This window comes from Microcaecilia unicolor, chromosome 1, assembly GCF_901765095.1.
Source record: "Microcaecilia unicolor chromosome 1, aMicUni1.1, whole genome shotgun sequence".
NCBI lineage: Eukaryota > Metazoa > Chordata > Amphibia > Gymnophiona > Siphonopidae > Microcaecilia > Microcaecilia unicolor.
In genome coordinates, this window is record NC_044031.1 from 232504250 (window position 1) to 232509919 (window position 5670).

A 5670-nucleotide genomic window follows, 5' to 3' on the forward strand; every position below is an offset into this window, starting at 1 on the left:
CCCCTCCATAGGTTCCAGCATCTGGTCTTCTTCCTCCCTCCCCACAATCCCTCCAACTTCACTTGAGTGCTGCCGATAGTGGCACTTCAACAGCTTCAGCCTTCTCTATGACACATCCTGCCTTTTCTGACACAGCCCTGCTTCCATGAGGGTGGAATGTGTCACAGAAAAGGCTAAAGCCCTAAAGCAGATCGGTTTAGTTGTTGCAGTGCCATTTCCGGCGGTGCCCAAGTGAAATTTGAGGGACTGTGGGGAGGAGAGGGATAGATTCTGGAACAAGAGGGAAGGAAGGAAAAGAACAGGAAAGATGCTGGATTTAAGGGGAGAGAGAGATGCCGGCACATGGAGTGGCTCTGACGTGGACAACTCAGTGTGATACCTAGAGTGAGAGTTGGGGGGCTTGTGGCTGGGGATGCTTAGCCTCCTCAAACCTCTTATACTATGTGCTATGGGGACATTGATCAAAATTACAGGAGAGAACAAAGATCCGTCTGCCCTCCCTCTCCCATCCATCCAGGGTCTGCCCTCCCTTACGCTCCCCCCCTTCCATCCAGGGTCTGTCCCCTCTCTCTGCCCCCTCTTTCCACCTGCACCTAGTTCCAGTTCCAGCCCACATCTCCCACCTGCCACCCTTTTCAGCCCCACTAACCCACCAGTCCCCAGCCATTTTCTCCCATCAGTCCTGGGCTTCAGCCCCCAGCCACTTCTCCCTGTCCCCTTTTCAGCCCCTAGTTTCAACCCCAGCCCTTTTCTCTCACCAGTCCCGAGCTTCAGCCCCAGCCAGTTCTCCCTGTCCCCTTTAAAGCCCCCCCGTCCCCACAGTTTCAGCCCCTGCCCCTTTTCAGCCCCCAGTTCCAGTTTCAGACCCCTTCTCCCATGAGCACTTCCCTCCCCAGTCCCCTTATCCCCTCTGAGCACCCCCACCCCTCCCCAATCCCCATTCTCCCCTCTGAGCACCCCCACCCTCCCCAATCTCCTTCTCACCTCTGAGCACCCCTCCCCAATCCCCTTCTCCCCTCTGAGTACCCTTCTGAGCTCCCCCACCCTCCCCAATCCCCTCTGAGCACCCCTACCCCTCCCCAATCCCCATTCTACCCTCTGAGCACCCCCACCCTCCCCAATCCCCTTTTCCCCTCTGAGTACCTTTCTGAGCTCCCCCACCCTCCCCAATCCCCTCTGAGCACCCCCACCCCTCCCCAATCCCCATTCTACCCTCTGAGCACCCCTCCTCTGAACTCCCCCCGTCCAATCCCCTTCTCCCCTCTGAGCTCCCCCCCCTGACCCAGTCCCGTCCCCCCTCCATTGAGAGCCAGAGAGCCCTCTTCTCCTGCCACCGCCAGCGCTGGCGTCGGGCCTTCCCTCGATGTCCCGCCCTCGAGGAAATAGGAAGTTACCTCACAAGGGGGCGGGACATCGAGGGAAGGCCCGACACCAATGCTGGCGATTTACTTCTTTCACAGCACACGCAGGGCAGACGCGAAGCGCTGCCTGCGTGGCTGCATGGATTTAAAAAAAAAAAAGGCAGGCGGTGGCAGGAGAAGAAAAGCGACGGAGCACCCCCCACCTGCGGACACCCAGGGCGGACCGCTCCCACCGCCCCACCCTTGCTACGCCACTGCCGGCCCTGACGAGCATTTGGCCGGCTTTACTTGGACCCTTTTTGTTCACGACCAAGCCTTGATAAGGTGCCCGAACTGACCAGATGACTACTGGAGGGAATCGGGGATCACCTTCCCTTACTCCCCCAGTGGTCACCAACCCCCTCCCACCCCAAAAAAAAAATAAAAAACATTTTTTTGCCAGCCTCTATACCAGCCTCAAATGTCATACCCAGTTCCATCACAGCAGTATGCAGGTCCCTGGAGCAGTGTTTAGTGGGTACTGCAGTGCACTTCAGGCAGGCGGACCCAGGCCCCTCTCCCCCTACCTGTTACACTTGTGGTGGTAAATGGGAGCCCTCCAAAACCCACTGTACCCACATGTAGGTGCCCCCCGTTACCCTTTAAGGGCTATGGTAGTGTTGAACAGTTGTGGGTAGTGGGGTTTTTTTTGGGGGGGGGGGTTGGGGGCACTCAGCACCCAAGGTAAGAGAGCTATGCACCTGGGATCAATTTGTGAAGTCCACTGCAGTGCCCCCTAGGGTGCCCGGTTGGTGTCCTGGCATGTGAGGGGGACCAGTGCACTACAAATGCTGGCTCCTCCCACGACCAAATGGCTTGGATTTGGCTGGGTTTGAGATGGCCGCCATTAGTTTCCATTATCGGCAAAAACCAATGGCGGCCATCGCTAAGGGCTCCCCAAATGTTGAGATTTGGCCGGCCCCGACCGTATAATCGAAACAAAAGATGGCCGACCATCTTGTTTCGGTAATACAGTTGGGTACGCCGCTTTACAGGGCCGTCATTAGAGATGGCCGCCCTTATAGATGGCCGGCCCCGTTCGATTATGCCCCTCCATGTTACTTTGTGTTAAAAGGAGATATTCAAGCATTGGATTAATAGGTACCATAAGGGTCTTTGGAGAGTCAGTGAGCCCGGCACAAGTCCAAAGGGAACCTGTAATAAAAAAAAACCCAAACAAATGGTAAAGAAAGTATCTTAGGAGAGTATGGAAGCAAGGATCATAGTCCCTGTTCTGCTTTTGTATTAAGTGAAGATACAACTGAAACTGTTACCACTGAACTGTTGCTTTACTACTACTACTTATCACAAGAAAATTATCCCAGTAGAGACTTTCTCATTATGGAACTCCACAACTGGATCTGAAGTGTTTCCTTGGATTAGTTTGCCATTATATTTATTTATTTAGATTTTGCTCACAGCTTTTTCAGTAGTAGTTCAAGGTGAGTTACATTCAGGTACTCTGGATATTTCTCTGTCCCAGGAGGGCTCACAATCTAAGTTTGTACCTGAGGCAATGGAGGGTTAAGTGACTTGCCCAAGACCACAAGTAGCAGCAGCGGGATTTGAACCGATATATTGAGCCTTAGAGAATCCTTTTCCCCTATTAGACAATCTAGACTGGAGTCTGAAGTAGGTCCTTGGGACTAAATGCCCTCTGTATAAGGACAGAGGCCACAACAACTTTATTCAGAAACCTGTCCTTCCATGTTAAATTGTACAGCGCTGCGTAACCCTAGTAGCGCTTTAGAAATGTTAAGTAGTAGTAGTAGTAGTGAATGGGCACCTTGATCTCAGCTATTCTTTTGCTCAGCACATATGCACCTCAGATGATATTTTGACTGGCACCAGACACAGAAGAAGCAACGTATACCATAAAACTTACAGAATAAAAATGCATAACCTGCTATGCTGTTAAGAGTTTGGCAAGGAAATCAGTGGGAGATCATATTTGCTTGCAAAACACAGATCATAGTTTATTTCCCATTGAGCAAGTTGGCAGATACTTGAAATCTTAATGAGCTACATGACAGCAGATTCCAGCTATTGCTATGTACAGAGCATGTGCCTGTGTATAACACTATTATGTGCTCATGAAAGGGGTTGAACAAAGGAGCACTAAAGAAGGATTTTCTCTTTTTTCTTTGACTACAGAGCAGCATTCAGAGCACCGAAAGAGAAAAGAATAACAGCTGTAGCAGTGTGAAGAGAGAAGGATATCTAAGAGACATAAAATGAGAGATTGGTGATAACACTATCCATGATTTTATGGTGAGAATACTAAAAGGAAACTTTAAGACAATCCAGGAATGTAAGACCTTTGAAGTCAGAATGACTAAATATTTTGACATCCACCAGACAGGACTTAACAAAGATCGGGGTTTTCTAGTCCATTATGAACCATAAAATTCTACTGCTTTGTCACCCTCTTATCACCATGCATCTCTCCCTGTCTCTCATCCACCCAACTCCCATGTTTTTCACCTTGCCCACCCCATCCCTTTCCTGTGAGACTGTCATTGGAATGCTTTGATTTTTCACTTATATATACTGTTATTTATCAACATTTTCTTATTTCTGATCTGAAGAAAAAGGGCTACCTTCGAAAGCTAATGAAACAATGTAATGTTTGTCCAATAAAAAAGGTATCATCTTATTTTCTTTTCTATGCTTTATCGCTGATGACTGCTGAGGAAAGGTATATGCACAATGAAAAGAAGTGGCCATAAGCATAAGAACTCAATATTGAAAGGGATGTAGCTGTGGAGGTAATAATACAGCAAACTAGATTCAAATCCTGAATTTCACTGGGCAGCTAAATTTGATCAGTCCAATTCTGGGTGGGTTGAGGGAGAAAGTTAGGTGGCCAGATTTAGGACTCCTAAATCTAGCTGGGATTTGAACCAGGCATCTCTGGGAGCTCTAGACTTGTGCTCTAACCACTAGGCTACTCCTCATTGATATTCAGTCCTTGGTGATCATCTTTTTTAAACACTGACTGACATGGGCAGAATTAGCCCTGGATATTCAGTGCCAGGCCATATCCAGGCACCATCATTGAATATCTAGGGATACTTGTTGCTGTGGAGCTGCTGGTGTTTATGTGGGTCCTGGCTGAATATCAGCTGGTACTTGCCTAAGGGTTTCTGGCCAGGTTCTGACCTTTGACACAATTTCAATCCCTCACCCCACCCCCTGGAACAGCATAGACCCCCTTCTGATCCTCCCTTCCCTCCCCCCATAACTACCTAAACTCCCCCCTCCACCTTCCAATCATCTTTCCCACCCCCCAAAAGAAAAATTAAGACAGGCTTGAGCTCCCACACCCTTGACTCCTGAAGGCCCATTCTGGGCCTACCTTGAAGCTCCCTGGTGATCTAAGGGGGCTTATAGTCAGGAATGATGCCCACTTGCTTCTGTCTGGCACAGCTGCCTCTTCAAAATGGCTGCTGCAACCTTTAGCAGTAATATTACACTCTGTATTGGGGCAGAATAACTAATAGTTTACTTACTATTTTAACATGCTATGTGCCAATGTCTACAGCATGAGCTAACTCTTGCACTGAACAAGAAGCAACATAAGCAGTGGCGTACCAAGGGGGGGTGGTGGGGGCGGTCTGCCCCGGGTGCACGCCGCTGGGGGATTGCCACGCGCCTGTCGGCTCCACTTGTTCCGTGCTCCCTCTGCCCCGGAACAGGTTACTTCCTGTTCCGGGGCAGAGGGAGCATGGAACGAGCGAAGCCGACAGGCGCACGGCACCCCCCTAGCGGTGTGCACCCAGGGCAGACCGCCCCCACCAGGGGGGTGTCCTTTCGCTGGGGGGGGGGGCGCATCAGCACCCAGGGGGGCATCGGCGATCCGCCCCGAGTGTCAGCCACCCTAGGAACGCCACTGAACATAAGCACTGGCAAGTTAGATGCAAAGCATTGATAAAGAATGCCAAAAGAGAATATGAAGAGAAACTTGCTTCATACTAATAACTTTTTCAGGTATATCAGAAGCAGAAGGTCTGTGAGGGAATCTGTGGGACTGTTGGATCATCAAGGAGTAAAAGGGGCACTCAGAAAGGATAGGACCATAGCACAGAGGCTGAATGAATTCTTTGCCTCGGTCTTTACTGAAGAAAATGTAAGACACCTACATGTACCAGAGATGGTTTTCAAGGGTGACAATGCAAAGGAACTGAAAAAAATCTTGGTGAGCCTGGAAGATGTACTAAGCCAAATTGACAAATTAGAGAGTTGTAAATCACCTGGAGCAGATGGTATG